Here is an 18,147-nt window from a genome sequence, read left to right as displayed (position 1 = left end):
CTCCATGCTCCTGTCCCCAGAGTGCCCCCTGGACCTGCTCACCCTTTCCAAGCCAGGTGTGGGCCTCCGTCTCTCCTCTTCTCCTATAATCCCCATGGTACCAGCCTGTGAACTCCCACGTACACCCCTTTCTGGCCTCCCTTCTTGTCTCCGGAATTGGCTAGCCCTTTCCCCCCGCCTGGCTGCGCGGCCGCGCCCACCAACCGTTCCCGCTGCCTCCATCCTACCCGTAGCCCCCACTTGCCTGGAGCTCCCAGATGCCACGCTTACTGCTACCGTGTTCCCCACAGATCCTGCTGTCCGCGTTTCTCCATACTGTTCTTTGATCTGCTCCCTGCCATTCGAGGCACTCCTCCTCCTCCTGCTGCATGGTGACCTGGGGCTTAGTCGTTCTGGTGGCCTGGTCCTTCACATAGAACTTCTCCTCGGCTGTTCCTCCACCCTTTCACCCGCAGCCGCATTGTCTCCCTCCTCACCGTTAAGCAGTGCCAGCAGCTCCCTCCGAATGCGTTCTCCTTCCTGACCCGCCAGGGCCTCACGGATGCCTTCCAGTACTGCCTGTGCCGCCATTGCCGTCTACAGCCTGCTACTCCACTGTCTGTTTCTTAAAATTGGCACCAAACCGCCTTACTCCGCCCCTTTAAATACCCCCCCTTCCCTCTGCCAATCCCTGCCTGGACTATAAGCCCCATGAACCCTTGCACCTAATACTAATGGATCCTCCTCCTTGCCCTGTCATGGCCCCGTCCCTCCACTTTCCTCCGGTCCTAAAGGGCCTCCTTCCCAATAGGCGTCAATTTGAACATTTTGCGTATTTGGGGCATCAGGTAAATTCTTCTCCATTACCCGGGAAACATCCCTCTGTGTCTACACAGAAGTAAAAAATAAAAAGGAAAAAAGAAAAAAAAAAAAGTGAGGTGGGAGATCCTACCTACCTGTCCGGTAGGACAAAAAATATCAGTGGTGAGGAGGAAGTCAGGTTGTCTTATAGGGCAGGATTCATTTTAATTGGCTTGGTATAGGTCCTACCTCCTGTGGGGGAGGGGCGATGCTACCCATGTGTACTGACATGGAGGGACGCAGAAGAAATCACATTATTATTAGTAGTATTGGGGGAACTCTCATGAACTGAAACACTCAGTCTCGATTTACCATTAACATTTCTAGATGTACCTAGATTCCCCTCATTTCGGTATATTCCTCTGGGTTCAGTACATCCATACTTTACCACCTCTGTGCATTCCTGCCTCTCATTGATCGTCTGGTGTATATACCCGAACCTAGATCTTATGTGGTTTTTTTGTTGTTAATAAATTTTCTTCCATGAAAGCGCTGTTTGGAGAGAATTCATAATTAGTAGTGTTCCACACGTAAACCATATCATTATCATAGTCTCGTTTGTCTCGTAGGAACTTTTCACGTTTAGCATTCTTTATAACATATTCATATCGTTTTATCTGTTCAGTCATCTTATCCAATCATGTTAGATCAAAAGTATCGGTATATACATCAGATCGCAAATTTGTTTGTAAATCAGTAACTTCCTTTTGAATACGATCTAATTCTTGTCTATCATAAGTTAGAATTAACTCCATTAGCCGACCCGAACAGTCAGATAAAATGGAATTCCAAGCCGTTACAAAGTCCCGTGGCACATCTGTAAACGAGGGAAAATTTTTAATCCTCAACCCTCTCGGTATCTGATTATTCGTAATATAATTCTCCAGGGAACAAATGTCCCACCACAAACGTACCTCTCATTTCATTTTACGTTCCAGACTCCGAAATAAATATAACGGATCACTGTTCGGATCCTGCATCATTCCATCTCCGCGTCTGCGTTCTCTGCAAACACGAGTTCCGCATATCTGATGCATACTTGCTCTTCCATCATGTCCGAACTTCCGTTTCCTCTGTAACCAGGAGAGTAACGCCCACAAGGCTTCGTGCACAACAGCAATTGTTAAGTAATACAAAAATATCAAAGTAATAATACTTGTAGTGGGTGCTACTAACGTGCCTGGGTCACACTACACCAAACATATCATGGGAGCACTTACCGGACAGTCAGTATGTGCTCTACGTCCATGCCGGAGCAATTCAACACCGGTGTTAAAAAATCTTTGTCTTTATTTTTTAAATCTCTTTAAAAACATATTGTGCACATACAAAAAAGACCACACTCTTGACGCATTTCGTGGTATCACACCACTTTCTCAAAAGCTGCATGGTACAACTTCCCAAAGAATGCCTTTTATTCACACCCATTACTCCTCCCATATTAGGTTAACCCCTTCACATACATATATCAAAACAAAATAAGAACAATACCCAAGCTAGAATACATAAATAATAATGATCAAGGAATAAATTTAGTCAATATCTCCTTTAATTGGGATCAAGTACAAGGTACTGTTTTATTATTACAGAGAAAAAGGAAATAATTTTTAAAAATGTGAATTATTTGGTTAAAATGGAGTCTATGGGAGAGGGGTCCGATACCTGTATTTATTTATTTTCAAATTTCTTATATTTTCTAATTGTCTAAATTATAATAACTATAGTCCTATTGGTGTTTATGCCTTGTAAAGCAATATATGGGTTTCTAGGGTAAATGTATTTTATTCACTGTGGTAATACCATAAATGTGTCAACTTTTATCAATACCACTAAATTTGATAAAGCTTTGTAGCTTGATAGTTTGGTGTAGACAGATTTATTTACCAAAAATGTATAGTTTTCTGTGGTAAACCTACTGTTATAGGATTTATTAATCTTGAATAAAGTATGCTGATCTCTGGAGCCTAGCTTTGAATATGTGGTAGTGTACTGCTGATCTGTAAAAGTCAGAAATATTCAGGGCCGGATTTCAAAACCAGCCGCCCCGAGGCTGCCCCCGGTCGCACGCCCCCCCCCCCCAAGTGCGCATGCGTGAACAGCGAGAGTGCACATGCGCAAAGGGGGGCATTTAGGGGCACGTGCGCGAACAGTGGGGGGCGGGCGGTAGGGGTTGAGGATCCAAGCGGCCATGCGCCGTAAGCCAAACTAGCATACGGAGCAGTGGGGAGAAATTTTTAAATTTTGGTGCGGTGGGGCGGCATGCCGCCCCCAGGTTTCCGCTGCCCTAGGCCCGGGCTTTTGTGGCCTCTCCACAAATCCGGGCCTGGAAATATTCATACGATACATATTTGGTATTTGCATATATGGTTGTATTTTCACACATAGTAACATAGTAAGTTGGGTTGAAAAAAGACATACGTCCATCAAGTTCAACCATAATGCCTATATATAACCTGCCTAACTACTAGTTGATCCAGAGGAAGGCAAAAAACCCCATCTGAGGCCTCTCTAATTTGCCGCAGAGGGGAAAAAATTCCTTCCTGACTCCAAGATGGCAATTGGACCAGTCCCTGGATCAAATAGTACTAAGAGCTATCTCCCATAACCCTGTATTCCCTCACTTGCTAAGAATCCATCCAGCCCCTTCTTAAAGTTATATAATGTATCAGCCAGCACGACTAATTCGGGGAGGGAATTCCAGAACTTCACAGCTCTCACTGTAAAAAATCCTTTCCGAATATTTAAATGGAACCTCCCTTCTTCTAAACGGAGTGGGTGCCCTCTTGTCCGTTGGAAGGACCTACTGGTAAATAAAACATTAGAAAGGTTATTATATGATCCCCTTATATATTTATACATAGTTATCATGTCACCTCTTAAGCGCCTCTTCTCCAGTGTAAACAGACCCAACTTAGCCAGTCTTTCTTCATAACTGAGACTTTCTATACCCTTTACCAGCTTAGTTGCCCTTCTCTGGACCCTCTCTAACTCAATAATGTCCCATTTGAGCACAGGAGACCAAAACTGAACAGCATATTCTAGATGGGGCCTTACCAGCACTCTGTAAAGGGGAAGAATAACCCCCTCCTCCCGTGAATCTATACCCCTTTTAATACAGCTCAAAACCTTGTTTGCCCTTGCAGCTGCTGCCTGGCATTGCTTGCTACAGCCAAGTTTATTATCTACAAGGACTCCAAGGTCCTTCTCCATTATGGATTTGCCTAGTGCAGTCCCATTAAGGGTATACGGGGCTTGCATATTTTTACATCCCAGGTGCATGACCTTACATTTATCCACATTAAATCTCATCTGCCACTTAGCTGCCCAGATTGCCAGTTGGTCAAGATCCTGCTGCAGGGATGTCACATCCTGGATAGAATTGACTGGTCTGCAGAGTTTTGTGTCATCTGCAAACACTGATACATTACTCATAATACCCACATAACAATATGTTTCTGATATATATCCCTATATTATGGAAAATATACTTAAAAAAATGAAGCTCTATATTTTGTTACAGTACGGTAACTATGGAGGTTCTAAACAGCATACATAGGATAACCAAAGTATATGCCATGTATAGAACCCACACTTAGGGGCCCATTCCTTAAACACACGATTGGAAAAAATTCGGAGTAACCACAATAATTTCTGATGTATGAAAATTGTGGGAAAATTCTTTTCTTGGTCGAAAAAAATAATTTTCTGTGATTCGAAAGTCATGAAATTTTCATATCCGAACGATCATAAACAGCACAAAAACCTTTCTGGCTTTGAAACTATAATGCATGATTTTGGAAGCCTTCCATAGGACTCAATGGCAGTCTACAGCTCCAACCTGGCCAAAAGAAAGACAAGATACCAAAGCTTGAATGAATTCCGAAATGGTTGTAGTCTTTGCGAAAAATACGACTTTCATGGAAGTTAACAAAAACCAACAAAACTTGTACTATTTTAACAATATTATCATGGTCATTATGAAAAGTTGTAAAAATGAGAAAAAATATGTTTTTTCCTGAAAAAAAATAGTGGTTTAATGAATGGGCCCCTTAGTTTGCAAGCCTGTAGGGCAAGGGTCTCCTTAGTCTTGTCTCTTTAAGAGCTCGTACAGACCAGCGTTTCTCTCTGAGCTGTGGTGGTGTTTTCCTGCTTTTAAAAGCACAAGTGAAAATGCTGAGCTATAAAGACTCCCCTGGTTTAGGTGCACGTTAAGTGTATACTGTGCGAAAATGCTTCTCTGTAATTTCTACACCCCCCCCCCCCCCTTGCCTTTGATGTGACCCTCATGGGACAGGAATGCACTCCCTCCCCCTAGAGCAGAAGGACTGAGCTATTTCCTGCAGTTCCCAGCAGTGGGGGTATGTGAGCATGGAATGGACACAGAAACAAAGGCCTTTTCTTTACACCCTTACTCAGACCAATTGTTCATTGTTTTCCTATAAAGCCCTTTGTTAATTGTTAGCTGGTCAGGCAAACACACCCAAGATAGGCATGTTAAGTGCACTCTTACTTTTTTTGGCAAATCACTTGTAACCATTATATAGAATAGAGAATTATAGGTTTGTACATATTACCCACTTATCTGATGCATACGGAACTGAGAAGTTTCGAACTTCACCGAAGTGAACAAATGATAAAGTGTAAACATTAATTGTGAGCCCTAAACATTTTTTTTTCTGCTACAGCTTCTAGCATCCCTCAAAAGATCAAGTTCATTTGTTGTATGGAGTTGTAGATAATTTCAGATCTTTTTACCGAACAGTTGGCTGCAACTTGGGAATTGTGCCTGAAGCAGGTTCTGAATCTTTATAACAGCATTTTCAATTTATGGTTCTCCCCCCACAAGAACTACTACACCGCCGCAGATTAGCAACTCCAGGTTCTGTTCAAAATAATGCAATGTTTGACTAGTTCCGCACTCTCTCACGCAAACACTGCCTTACACACACAGTAGGGGGCGGGCAGGAAACTGCAATTCCTTCCCAGGAGAGACACTCACACCCACAGAGAAAAACACGAGGGTGAGATAGAGGGTTGCAGTTTACGGACGATACTACTAATATTTGGTTTGTCAGAAAGGAGGCGGCGCGGAGAATACCAGATTTCCTCATATCAGAGGGTCAGGCTTTGCCAAGAAGTGCTTGTTGAAGATACAACTTAAATAGCAGTAAGTATAGGTCTATACGTACTCTAGCTGCTATTGCTTTTCCTACAACTGTGTCAAACTATTGACAATCTCCAGTTATATGTGAAGCTAGAATTCTGAAGTTCTTGTTTGAGTTATTGTGTGTATTTTATTTTAGAGCGGTTGAGGAGCCCGTGAGTAGTTATAAGCAGGTTACACGTGCAGTTGTTTAACATGTAATCCAAAGGCTCTATGTTATTTTTGATTTTCCCACTTCGGCTGTAACCTTTTTCCCTTATGGGTATTTTTACATCTCAGAAGCGTTTTCAAAAACTGTATATGGAAAGGGCTCTGATGTTTTAAATGTAACAATCAGTTTACATTTGTTACTTTGGATGTAATTCTAAATAATGCTGCAGTTATCTTGCCATTTTTTAAGAAACTGGGCTAAGAAACTAAGACTACTGAAGCCAACTGTACATATATAGTTAAAATGCCAAGTTATAATCAAAAAGGTCACAGTGAACTTGGTTGTGCATAGGATTACCAAAGTATCTGGCATTTAGAGACCCCCAAAAAAAGTTTGTGCATACAAATTGTCCCAGAGATCACTTCAGCTACTGAAAATTCAATACATTTACTGCATTTTTTGTGGAGTAAAAACACAAAAAATACATTGACCCCCCACAAAACCATATATTTAGAAAGTACACATTCTGGCATCCATGTCTACTCCAAACTACAAGGTTGCAGTGCTTTCCCAAAATTGCCAGTTTTGATAAAATACCTGAAAATTTCATTAAACCTTTTTCAAACATCATATCTCCCACATAACATTAGGTACCAAGAAAACACATTCTAAATATGAAAGCCAAGGGTCTGCTGAACGGTTTGATGCCCATTGTGCATAGGATCACCAAAGTATCTGGCATTTTTTTTTGTAGAAATAAATGTGGTAAATGTGGGAAATAAGTAAGTTGACCCCAGAAAACCATATAGTTTCCAAAAATACACATTCTGATGAAACAAAAATGGCTAAATACTTCTTTCTACTGCAAACTACCAAACTACAAAGCTATGCTAAACATAACGGTTGTTATGAAATTTCTGAATATCGTCAAAAAGCTTGTATTTTACCCCATTATATGCCCCACTTTTTGTAACGTATCAACATAAAGCATTCTAAATATGAATGCCAGGGGCCTACTGAACAGTTTGATGCACAATATGCATAGATTTACCAACCTATGTGGTGTACAGAGGCACCCAAATTGATATATAGCAGACAAAATTTCCATGGGCAAAGCGAGTAAGAAAAAACAATGCAAAATATAATAAAATCACCTAGTGTAATCTGCAGTCAGAATCACAGTTTGAGTATTTTGGCTTGGGCAAATTAGTTTTATGGACATAATCAAGGGAATAACACCTATGCATAACTGAAAATGCAACAAAATGGCTAAAAATGCGACAAAATGAGTACAAATGCACCAAAATCACAGAAAATGTAATAAAAACACCAAAATAACATACAAAAGGTTTTGCACAGTGCGGTTAGCAAATACGCTATCCCAAATGACAATAAAACATTTTTTTCAGGCAAAAAAAAAGTGTGTACACTAAGTATAAGTGTATATTAGTGTAATAAGTGTGTGTTGTGTAGTTATGTGGTTGTTTTACACTTACCTGGGGTTGCAGCAAGATTGCCCTGGAGGAGGCAGGAGGGACCCAGGGACAGGAGCAGCCATCTTCTCAGCAGATCCAGTGAGTGGGCGGTGCAGGAGAGGAGGGGGGAGAGCAGGCACATACCCTGTTTCCCCGAAAATAAGATACTGTCTTATATTTTTTTAAGCTCCAAAATATGCACTAGGTCTTATTTTCAGGCAATGTCTTATTTTCCCATGAAGAAGAATACAGTACACATTTATTCTCAAAATCGGTGGGGGGGATTACCATTTTAGTAACCCCTTCTGATCCTCCTGTGTCCGCATATCGCAGCGCGGTAGACGGCTTCCATCGTTTGGGCGAGATTTATCGCCCAGCCCTAGGTGGGTGTCTTATTTTCGGGGGGTGAAAAATCGGGGGGGTGCCTTACTTTCGGAGGATGTCCTATTTTCGGGGAAAAAGGGTAGTAACAGCGTGCCTGGGATTTCGTATGGGGCTCCTGGGCGCTCGCGCCCCAGGACCCACTCGTTCTCCGTCTCTGCTCGTTGCCTAGGGGCTCAGGAACGAGCAGGGAGCGAAGGAGTGGCTTTAAAAGCCGCTCCTCTGCTTCCAAACCTGAAAGTGCAGCACAATTTAGAATCTACGTTCTGTGGCACTTCGGTACTATTATACACAGAAAGTAGATTCTACGTTGGGTGGCACTTAAAGAGTTAATAAAGAATTTCTTTTTAATAGACTAAATTATTACAATTTTAAGTATTGATTTCAGAAGAGATGTGAACTTGTGAAAGTAAACAAAGTTCCAGTAGTTGATGGTGTTCAGCCCAGGTGCATATGGCAGAGATGCATAGTACATGAGGTGCCTTTATTCAAAAAAGAGTCCCAGAAAATTATAGGCCTGTTTGACATCGGCAGTAGGGAATCTTTAAGAGGGGGTAATAAGGCATATAATACAGGAATACATTTCACATCACAAAAGTTTGTTTCAGTATGGTCTAATGTAAAATTGTCCTTGCCATGCAAATGAGAAAAAATGAAAGTGGACAGACATTGAGGTTACATAGGATGCGGTCAACTTAGTTTTTGCTAAAGCATTTGGTATAGTACCTCACAGATGGAAACTAATTAAAATAAGGAATATTGGCCTTAAAGGAGAAGGAAAGGCAAAGTCACTTGGGGGTGCCAAAATGTTAGGCACACAGAAGGAAATGGAGTGTTTTATAAAAATATGTTGAAAAGCAAAACCCTTATGGGATGATAGAAGATGGGGGGAAAAAACAAGCATTTGAGGCAGTGCTGTCCAACTGTGTGGCCCCCACCTGTCTGGCTGCTGTGACATTTGTGTAAGCATCACATAGTATCAATGCTGAGATTAACTGCCCCCCTGCATAATTCAGGCTGTAAACCCCTGCTCCCCCAGACCTGTAGCAGCAATAGAAACCCACACATAAACCCTTTAATATATAGTTATTGTGCAGACTGTATGAGCAGTGTGTGCCATACAGGCAGGGTAAGGCAGGCAGAGTATGGCACACAGGCAGCATAGGGCAGGCAGAGTATGGCACAAGGCAGCATGGGGAAGGCAAAGTATGGCACACACAGGCATGGTAGGACATCTAAATGTAAATTTTAGACCTGACATGGAGGGGGATGTAATAAATCTGTCTGCGTGTGCCATGCTCTGCATGTCCTATGCTGCCTGTGTGCCATACTCTGCCTGCCCTATGATGCCAGTGTGTGCCATAATCTGCCTGCCCTACTCTGCCCCATGCAACCTGTGGGAGGTGAATCTGGCAGGGGTTTGTTCTGGAAGGGAGGGGGATGTAATAAATCTGCCTGTGTGTGCCATGCTCTGCCCGTCCTATGCTGCCTGTGTGCCATACTCTGCCTGCCCTATGATGCCCGTATGTGCCATAATCTGCCTGCCCTACTCTGCCCCATGCAACCTGTGGGAGGTGAATCTGGCAGGGGTTTTTTCTGGAAGTTTGTAAGCATATGGAAATATTCATTATATGGTCCCTAAATTGTGCTGGGGTTGCTGTGCTATTCACAGGGGAGGAGGAGGCATATGGATTTAAGGCTGTGTCTTATATATATATATATTATGTCAGACAAGATGAATAAAGAATAAAAACCTAAGTTACTTTATTATTGATATTGGTATAGCTTATGTATGTGTATAGATATATCTTTGCACAATTCTCCAAAAAGCTGCTACATGTGTGTCTTCTGCACTCACAGGTGTTTGAAAAATAAAATCAACAGTATTTATTTAATAATATGCAAAGTCTTACATTTTATTCACTACAGCATGACCTTTCTCAAGGACTTGTGTATCCACAAACAAACAGTGGGAAACAACCTACCCCACCCTAATTCTAAAAAGGAGCCAAAAGCTTGTCATTGATGTATATAAAAAGTTGTAGAAAATATTAATATAATATTACTATGTGTCAAATATCCCTATAATGTAATGAATGCTGTTTTTTCATTATTTTTTTTTTAGAAAAATGTGTATATTACATGTATTCATACATATATACATTCATTCATACATAAAGAGAAAATGATATACCTTTTTAGTTTTTCTGTAACAGCATATGCTAACAGAATTAACATAGTTTACAAACTAAAGAAAGTAGCCTATTTACCATGGATGTCTATTTTTTTGTATTTCTGCCCTTTACTTGTCCTTTTCTCTTTGAGATAGTCAGGAACTTTTGGTACATGACTGGACTGTTACAGATCACTTATTGTACAGCGCTGCGGAATATGTTGGCGCTTTATAAATTTTTAATTATAATAATACCAACTACATAAAATTCTAAAAATACATCAGTGGTTATTGTATATATGTAAGGTAATGCGTATATATATAATTCTGTTTCCAAAAGTTAGGACACTGTGTAAAATGTAAATAAAAAATTACCATTTTTACCACAAATTTAACTGATAATTTTTTTTTATTTCTGAAAAATGTTTATTTTTAATTTGACACCAACAATAAATAAAGTTGGTACAGGGGCATATTTCCCACTGTGATGCATCAACAATACTGTAATTGCTGTAGTTTTGAAAGTGAAATGTTGTCCCATTCTTTGCCTGATATAGGATTTCAGTTGCTCAACTGTCTTGGCTCCTTTGCTGTATTTCTTATTTCATTATGCACCAAAGGACTGCACTGGTGTTCTTTATGTTGACTGATTAAAGGAATATTGTGTCAGATCTGTTTTCAGTAGAACTCCCATTTTACATTTTTGGGGACCAGAAAAAAGGTGTAAAATCAGGGAAAAGCATTATTTGTTGATTGAAAACTTAAAATAAAGGAATGCTAATTTGTTGTTTCGCTGTACTTCCGTTTAGTGAGGGCTCATTTTTTAGTGCTATGATTTTGTTACTGTTACAGTACTAAAATGGCAGAACCCACCTGACAGAAAGCTTAAAAGATATTTGTTGTTTATTGTGCTAGTAATCTACAGTAAACTACAGGCACCCTAAATATGTGTCCATTGTGGATTACTGACTCAATAAATAACATAATTACAGCAACTGTGAGGGCTTTTGCTACTTTTTATATCACTGTTTTAGTACTGACCGTGTTTTATTTGCTTGCAAAATACCAATAGGGTACTGGCTATATCCTGGCATGCATATAAGTGCAGGCTAATTAACAGCCCCTCTGCTGGCATCTGCTCACTTGTGTGTTTGGACCTATATAGTCACTGCGCCAGCCTGGGTGCAGACTTACACAGATTTTGTCATGAGAATGCAAATGCATTTTCATGCCAAAATTTGCTCTGTCTACACCAACACAATGGGGGGAATTCACAACAGTGGTGATATTCTGACAAAATAAAAGTGGAGATAGATTTGTTGGATTTTTCACCTAATTCACAAACCTCTGTCTTCACTTTTGTGAATTTGTCTTTTAAATAGTTTTGTCATTTTCCCGACATTTTTTTTATGAATTTGCCTTTAGCTGTTAGTAAATCTGTCGGTGCCATCAAACTCAGTCCCACAGCTACAGGAGCCTTGGGATACGAATTTTACCAGCAGGATTTTGCATTTTATATGCCATTTGTCATTTCACTTTGGGGCATTTCCTGAGGGGTAACTTTAGTTTGCCCAGGGAAACAATACATAATTTTTTCAGGACAATCTAATGTTTTCTATATTTCTGTGTAATTCCACATCTGTAACAAGATTTAAGGGTCTAAATACCTTCTTCTCTAGCCCCTACTCATTACTGGGCAGCAGGAATCCGGCCCCCACACCAACATACCCGGTGAATAGAGGTCCAACAGGACTAGGGCCCACTGGGTTTTTATCCAGTGCCCTGTTGGGCCACTCCAAACCCTGTACCCCAATATCCCAGTTTGGGTGCCAGTGTGTATGTGCCACCAAGATGGCTACTGGGAACAGGTGGGGGCCAATGCTGTGAAGCAGCTCTGTAGTTCTGGACATGCTATGGGGGCACAGATAAGTTGGGGCAAATGTCAGTGAAGTGATTAAAGAGGGGGCACTGCTGCTAAAACTAAAAATTTGCCTGGGAGGCTTTACTTTTCCTTTTATTAACAATGTTTACAATATATTCACACAAAATGTGAAATGTGCACCTATTGTTCTAGGGTTAGACAGAAACTTGTCCCCTAACAATAGGCTGCTAATCCCCATTAATATGTTAATGATCCCCCAATGGGGCTCTTACCTTAGGTGTGAAATGGAGACTGGGTGAAACCAAACAAAACAGCAGAGCTTAGAACTGATCTGACAGAGTTACACTGAGCTTTACTCCATTTTGAAAATGTCGGGAAAAAATGTCGTTAAAATGTCGTATAAATGTCGTTTAAACGACAAATTCACAAAAGTGTCTGTAAACTGTCTTTCTTTCACCAAAAACAGAAAAGTGGCGGTTGAGTCAGAATTTAGGCGAATTTCTGTTTGTGAATCTGGAGAAAGTGTTTTCCACCAGTTTTTCCACCACGTTTACTCCAAAAAAGGGCTACCTCCACTTTTGTGAATTCCCCCCAATGCCTCTGGGTGCAGACACACAGGTAAGGGAATGCCAGCAGATTGACCTGCATGTTTAAATGCAGGCCAAGAATCAGCCCTTGTATGGCAGTACCCATAGATTTTTGGAGAATGATAAATACAGTAACAGTTGTGCAAAAAAAAATGTAAAACATAAAATATTTTAAATTGGTATATATAATTTTCTCAAGAAGCAATGCTCTTTGAAAATAAATTACTATATCCAATATCCAGAAACTAATTTTTCATAAAGCTCACAAATAGGGCACTGTCACTTGTGATAAAGCCCTGTTATACAACAGAGATCCAGAATTTTCTGACTTTTTGTTACCCTTGCTGGAGGAGAATTAACATAGATTAATGTCCTGTGACAATCACCCTGCAAAGGAATACCGTACTGAGGACATAGAAATACCCATATAGGGGTAAACTGGTTTAAAAAATTAATTGTACCCAGGTACAAAGAGAGTCACTAGTAATATGGATTACTAGGAGGACAACAGTGGATATATACTTATCAAAGAAAATAAAACTCTTACTGGGTTGTTTAATAATAAAAGGCACTAAGTTTGCCCAGGAGCGGTAACCCATTGGTAAATCAACTGGTAGCATTCACTGGTCACCTGTTTAAAGGGGTTGTTCACTTTCAATGTCCAAATCTTATAAATCGGCTAACAATGCTCTCAGTGTGTTAGGAATTAATTTTCCATAATAAAAAGTAAAAAGGCCATTGCAAAAGCTACTTTTTATACCTGTTTAATCATTCCTTCTGTCTCTCTGATCAGTTTTCTGAAGGGATTGGAGTGGCCTATTTTGAACCTAACACACAGAACTTGCTATATGCTTACATTATCATGTACAGGTTTTGCCTCTTGTTTCTTATTGGACACCAGTACTGTCCTGCACCTAGTAATGCATTGGTTGCTTGTACAATTTAACGCTAGTGTTTTTGATTTATTCCAAAACAAAAAAAAAATAAAGGAAAACACGAAAAAGTCTTAACAATGATATAGAAAAACAACATTAAAAGCCATGGACCTCTCATGCTCTCCCATGACATGACACTATCACAGTTTCTCTTCTGCCCTGCAGCTCTCGCCAAATCAGCCTCCGTGCATCCCCAAGCCCCACACTGCACAGCAATAGCAGAATTTCTCCTCAGCCCTGCAGCTCTCACCAGTTCAGTCTCCTCACATAATCCCTCCCAGCCTGTAAAAGTTTCTTTTCTCTGCAGCTCACAGTCTAGCCAAATAGCCCCTCCTAGCTTGAACCTGTAAATGTTTCTAACCTTTGTAGCTTGTTTCTCTTCTACTGTGCAGCATTATCCATTACTTTCCCCACACAGCCCTTCCCTCCCCCTCCCAGCTTAAACCAGTAAAAGTTTCTCTCCAGAGAACCCCTGTCAGAGTACCCCTATGGAAAAAAGTTCTGCAGAAGTCAGGATCAAGGTCGGACTGGGGGGTGAAGAGCCCACTAGGGCTCCTCCTGCCCCGGGGCCCTGCAGGTGTCCGTGGCCCCCCCTCGGAGGTCCCCCCCTAACACCCCTCTCATGGCCCCCCACCCAATGTCCTACCCCGAGCGCGTAAATTTAACGCGTCAGTGCAGGGGAAGTGCCGGCAAGGGTCGGGTCTGGCCCGCTGAGGCCCACTGGGATTTTTCCCGGTTTCCCGGCCACCCAGTTCGACCCTGGTCAGGATTGATTCTGAGGTGAATATCTTTTGAACTACACATTTTTGTTAACTATTTATATGGCACATATTGTTCTTTTAATGTGAACTGAGGAAGTTTTACAAAGATGAACTGTATTGATTGCTGTCGGTTCCTGCTCCTGGGCAAACTTTGTGGGCAAAACTGGCTTCTTCACTGGGGTCCAATAATATTGTATTGGGAATGTTTTTTAATTTGTATATTGTGCATTTTGATATTTGCTAAGAAATAGTGTGTCATTTTATACCAGCTCAATTTTGTGTATGTAAGCCCCCAACATCTCTGTCTCCTATGGTTTTCTTTACACATTGGTATGTTTTAATTGTACCTTGAGGAACTTCCACTCCAGTGTTTTACAGTTAAATTTTTTCATCAGTTAAGGTTTTCTTTTTTGTCCACGTGGAAACATCCCTGTAGGCAGTATGGTGACAATGATTAACACAGCTACTTGTGTTACAGGGTTACAAAGTGGAAATATGATCAAATTGTCCCACTCACAAGAGCTTAAAGGTTAGGCTGTATAATCTTTGTAAAGTGCTGTAGAATATGTTGATGCTATATAACAAATAATAATAATTTGTAAAACCCCAGGTTCACAGCATTCCACATTATCAATCCCGTATCTGCATTACATTTATTTTAAAAAATGCAAACTTTTCTTGTGGGACATGTAGGCCAAGTCCCAATTACACAAAAAATTACTTTTTGTATTAGAGATGCCTTAAATAGATTGCCTTAAATGTATACTTCAAGCAGTACCAAGGAAGTGCTTTGTATGTCTCCTAAGCATCTAAGATAACCTCTATTGGAGAGTTTGTTTTTGGACCAGAAAAGAAGCTTGTGTTTGGCTATGATCCAGATCAGTCACCAAGCACATGTAAAATTCTGGTGTCTGCTGTTTTTAGGTTAAAGGGGACCTGTCCCCCAGACATAAAAAGCTGTATAATAAACGTCCGAAGTAAATTAAACACAAAACCTATGTAGGGATCCACTTAGGTTGGGTTCCCCTTTAGACAGGCACCAGAGGGTGGCCTTATGGGATATAGACACCTAAAGGTGGTTCTAGCTGTTTGTGTGAAAAGGGAGTTTCACTGTAGTTCTAACAGCAACCACTAGGTGGTGGTGTACTGCAGTATAAAAAGGGATGGCACATTCTGAATAAGGTTTTAGTCCTGGGACCCCACTTCTGTAATAGGTTAGCTAAAGGATTCAGTTAGGGAGTTCAGATAGATTATATTATAGTCACTCTAGGAGTGAAAGGATAGACAGAGAATCTAGAAAGGGCAGTCTGAAGCCCCTCCGAGGAGATAGTGAGGTTATGACCTCCCAGCATTACTGGCCGGAGTTCAAGTACATTAAGTGGCCAGCTTAGGTGGTAGCTAGGGACCACAGAAAGGAGATTGCCTAAGCAATAGGGTATTCTTGGGGTGAGTACTGGGGAGAGCACTAAGAGAGTGTCTCTTGGCGAGACTACCGGGGAGAGCCCTAACAGAGGGTCTCTTGGCGAGAGTACCAGGGAGAGCTCTAAGGGAGTACTGGGGAATAGGCCTAAGCGAGAGGGTCTCCTAAGGGAAGTAAGGAGAAAGTACCTGAACCTGCATGTCATAATACTGGCTACTGTGTGGATACAATAAAGAAGTTTATTGGGTTATTCAGCACTTCCAGTCTCCTGGTCAATTCCTCAAAGAGTGGATCCTCAACTGCCTGGTAAGCAACCACCCCAAGGGGGGCAAGGTCCCGGGAGTTGCAGGGAGTCCCTACGTTTGGAGGACTAAACATAGTAACCTAAGAGAAGTTTCCCAGGGAGGGGTGTTACAGTTCAACCTGTCTCTGGGTGGAGGCACGCCAGCATATATTGTACCTGCTCCCCCATGTAAGCGGGGGGACAGGACTTCTGTAGCGCCACACGCATATAATTGCGTGCTAGAAGTTAAGCAGTAGCAAAAGAGGGCTACACCTACATTCTCTTTTTTTTTTTTTTTTTTTTTTTTAAAGTTAAAAGATCCTGTTGTAAATGTATTTAAAAAATACGAGATGTAAATCATATATTGCTTGCCTTGCCTCTATGCCTTATGCACAGTCAATAACTTTCAATTTCCATTCAGCCATTTCTAGATTTCATTGCACTCCTCACATCCCCCCCTACCTTGAACAAGCTTCACAGTTCAGTATAGCAGTAATGGTCCGTTACTTCAAAAATTTCACAGGGGGTCGCCATACTAAAATCTTGTTAGAAGTGTCTGTGACGCTCACAGTGTGCTCTGAGCAGCTGTTGTCGTAGCAAATTATCAAGCAGAAAATTAGGTTTGTCTGTCTTAGAGGGTGATGTTACAGGGCTAATTTTTTATTTCTAATGCTAATTGCACTGGTTTCAGAGCTGTCATGCAGTAATAATCTGTATTATTTACTAATCATCTTTATATTGTGACATTTATTGTTTTTGTATACCGTATATTCTAAGTTGGTCCCTAAGATTGGGTAAGTGACAGCAGCACAGAGTATGTGCAGTGAATCAACAGAAAAGAAGATGAGGAGCAACTGGGGGCATCTCCCTACTTAAGGGCTGTGGTTGCCTTGGGGCTCGTACAGAAGCCTAAAGCATAATTTACATTTCTGCCCAATTTCTTTAGTTAAGCTTTAGTTCTCCTTTAGTAGTATAAGTAAAATTTAAGTTGCTCAACTAACATGGTAGAAAACAATTTGAAATTATTTCTTAGGGTGACAGGTCCCCTTTAATATGCTTAAAGTAAAATAAATATGCTTTTCCCCATTTTACATTTCAGGCTAAAAAAAATCTAGACGCAAGACAAAAATAAGATACTATCAGTACTGGAAAAAGGCCCCCACCCACCATCTTCTCATTAGCTATGAGATACCCTTCAGTCTTAAATAATTATGTAGAACCTTTATCCTCTATCTCGCTGTGTTAGCGATTGAAGAATGGTGTTGATGCCAAATTTAGCTGAGGTTGGAGATGCAGTGTGTGATAAGTTTCCTGATGTGGATTATTATATATGTAAAATATAAAGAGAGGACAATGAGGTTGTTGAAGTTTAGACCCATGAAAATGCTATGATGAATACAAATGGATAGCCTCATCTCCAAGGTAAGGTCTTTGGCATAATTAGGGAACAATATTAAATGATGTTAGTTATAAATGCATATATGATTTAAAAAAAAAAAAAAAAAGAAGCAGATATTGTGTTATCCAGAATGCTTGGGACCTGAGGTTTTCTGAATAAGGGATATTTCCGTGAAAATAATTTAAACATTAAATGAACCCATTGGCATTGTAGGTTGTTTAGGATCAAGTACAATATACTACTTTAGAGCAATCCAACTGGTGGCCCTTGACCCCCCATCTGTCTGGCTGCAGTGACTGCTTACCTTTGTGTAAGCTTTAAATGGTACCAGTACTAAGATTGACTGGCCCTCCTGCATTGTACACACCTAAGATTCAGCCTGTAAGCTCTTGAATTGTTTATATCTGTTGGCCCCTCTATTGTTTACACCTGCAAGCCCCTCCACTATTCTAACCTGTAAGCCCCTCAATTGTTCACACCTCAGATTTATGCTGCCTTTGTATGCCATACTCTGCCTGCCCTATGCTGCCTATGTGCAATATTCTGCCTGCCCTATGCTGCCTGTGTGTACAATACTCTGCCTGCTCTACCCTGCCTGGGGGAAGTGAACCTGGTGTGTGTGTGTTCTGAGAATTTGTTAGCATTTGGAAATTTTAGGTGGGTCCCTAAGGTATAATTATGTTTTATCTTGGTACC

At 40.9% G+C, this 18,147-nt stretch overlaps 1 protein-coding gene across 7 annotated transcripts in view; it reads left to right on the top strand.

The window, feature by feature from the left end:
- The first annotated feature begins 5,385 nt into the window (after positions 1–5,385).
- sox13 (SRY-box 13) overlaps positions 5,386–18,147 on the top strand; it is a 121,355-nt gene continuing 108,593 nt past the window's right edge. For 2 of the 7 annotated variants that reach the window (XM_018091270.2, XM_012963160.3), the window contains exon 1: positions 5,395–6,007. The gene's annotated coding sequence lies outside the window, so the exon portion shown is untranslated. 7 annotated transcript variants of the gene reach the window in all.

This window comes from Xenopus tropicalis, chromosome 2 (assembly GCF_000004195.4).
Source record: "Xenopus tropicalis strain Nigerian chromosome 2, UCB_Xtro_10.0, whole genome shotgun sequence".
NCBI classification, from domain to species: Eukaryota; Metazoa; Chordata; class Amphibia; order Anura; family Pipidae; genus Xenopus; species Xenopus tropicalis.
Note: the sequence above shows the minus strand (reverse complement) of the source record. Positions and strands in the feature narration are given on the sequence as shown.